We start from the raw sequence: 2,645 nt of genomic DNA, 5'->3' as shown, positions 1-2,645 counted from the left end.
TTGCTTAAGTGTTGCTTATATTGGGATGAATAGGAAATATCTAATTAAAAGTTCACCTCACAATACGTTCGTTCTGACCAGTAATCGATTTCGCTATTTAACTCGGACATTTTGAAAATATTTATGTAGTACCGTTAATTGTAATAGTTAGTTGTATTGTAAATTTTGTAACATGATAAAATAGATCATTATGTTGATTGATAACATACTGAAAGCCTACAAAATAATGGTCAGAATTAATGGTTTGTGACAAAAAATTTGGTCACTAGAACCAGGTGGTCATGGCGCATACGTACATGTAGCATTTACATATTCAAGAAATGGACTTTAGAATGGTTATCAATACTATTGCAAGCAACAGTTCTGCAAATCCCCGAACCCAAAATTTAGAGGAAAATACCAGAAACAAAACAACTTGTAGGAGACTTTTACATACAAACACATGACTGACACATTATAAGCCTGAAAGTCGTCAAAAACAAAGAGAGAAAATGGGCACCATACTACATAAATTATGTATTAATGAAAACTAGACCTCTGCAATCATTAAAGAAAGGAGTAGGTCCAGTAAGACCCCTTTTTGGCCCCAAAATATAGCAGTTTTACAAAATTGTAAAAATGTAAACTTTTAGTTATTTATTTGGACAGTAGAATTATTCTGCTATATAAATATGGGCTGTTTTTGACAATACAATGCATATCGGGTTCTAGCACCATTAAGTCGTGCTAAATTACTGAAATCTTCACAATTCTAGCATTTTAGTTAAATTTTAGACGGTTTTCGTGTAAAACGAAAGTGGCCGCATTCGTGTTCATCCTTAATATTGAAATGTAAGGTGTATTTTAAGATAATACATAACATATATAAAGGTTGGGGATGAACACGGATGCGGGCACTTTCATTTTTGACAAAAATCATCTGAAAAGTGACAGTTTTTGGCATTTTTGGTAGATTTTTCATATTTGAGCTTGAATCGGACTGTTTTTAATGACTAAATCAGTTAAAATCTTTCACAAAAACTAATTGATTCAAATGAAATAGACACTTGAATGTTTAAAAAGTGGTGAAAATCTTTCGTCAGATGAACCTTAAATTTGAGGCCAAAATTGGTTCTTACCGGACCTACTCCTTTTTACATTTTTATTCCACGAATCATACACAAGAAATCAAGACAGCTTATAAAATAGTTATTTTCACCTTTGTTATATGGTGTTTTTTTACAACTTGTGACGACATTGGTTTTGCTCAATTTTGAAGTCTGTATAGTGACATTTAATTGCTGAAATCAGCGTTATTTGGTATCTGCTTGAAGGTTGTCTCATTGCAGTCCTACCACATTCCGTTTTCTTTTTATATAACTGATTTATTTAACGAACAACAAACTAGACCACAAGTTTGGCTGAGGTATAGAAATTGGTCACCGCGACTTTTACGTAATGGAAATAGAAACCAATGCTTGTAGTAGATTTGTTAAAACGAACCAATTCAGTGTGTAGTGAAAGCGCTGCTGACTCTTTGCACGTTGGAGAAATCATGCAACATATAATTGAGGAGTCTATGCTTGGCATATTGCAGAGTAATTTTTTTGTTTTTGTTTTTGCCAATCTAACATACCCAAAACGTATGGGATGCATGAAATATTTTCCACTGGACGTTAAAATAACCATTTAACAATGTGACATGCCTTTGTAGAGAGATGAAAGTAATTAAGCAATTATTTTCTATTTGCACACTTCTCACAAACAGGCAAATGATCATTAAGTTTCTTCGTAATGAAAACATGTTTGGAAATGCATAAAATATAAACACAGGATATTGAAAACGAAGATAAATATTACTTTTGAATAAGAAAAAAAGAGTTAAAGCCGTCATAATTTATAATTCTAGAAGATGTGGTACGATTTTCAATGATTCAACTGCATGTTCCCAAGAGACCAAATGACACTAGATATAACAATTATAGATAACTGTACGGCCTTTAACAATGAGAATAACCCATACCACATAGTCAGTACCAAACATAACAAATGTAAAACAATTCAATCAAGTAAACTAAAGGCCTATTTTAGGTACGAATCAAAAAACCAATACGTTACACAGCAATAAATAACAACCACTGAATTACAGGCTTCTCACTTTGGACATATCGAATTTAGCAGGGTTAAATAGGTTTGTTGGTGCATAATTCTCGCCTCATGGCAGTGGTGCAACAGTGCAACATACATTTACATGTAAGATCAAACTGTAAAAAATATAGTTGAAAAAGACTTTACCTTACTCATCAGATCGAAACAAATAGAAAATATCTAACAAAAACACAGAGTGGACGTGGATGTGTACTTATACACCCACACAACAGAAAGTACAGATCTGAGAGTAATCGTAGTTATTGTCAGCTAGTTCAAAGCCAATAGCAACTAATGAAGTAAGACTAAAATAGTCGACTTATAGGTCACCGTACGGCCTTTAACACTGAGCAAAACACATACCGCATAGTCAGCAATAAAAGGTTCCGAACTGACAAATGTAAAACAATTCAAACGAGAGAACTAACGGCCGTATTCATGTACATTACATGAACGAAAAACAAAATTGTGTAACATATGTAACACGACAAACGACAACCACTGAATTACAGGCTCTT

This window comes from Mytilus edulis, chromosome 7 (assembly GCF_963676685.1).
Source record: "Mytilus edulis chromosome 7, xbMytEdul2.2, whole genome shotgun sequence".
NCBI lineage: Eukaryota > Metazoa > Mollusca > Bivalvia > Mytilida > Mytilidae > Mytilus > Mytilus edulis.
The sequence above is the reverse complement of the archived record's forward strand: the minus strand, read 5'-3'. Positions refer to the sequence as shown.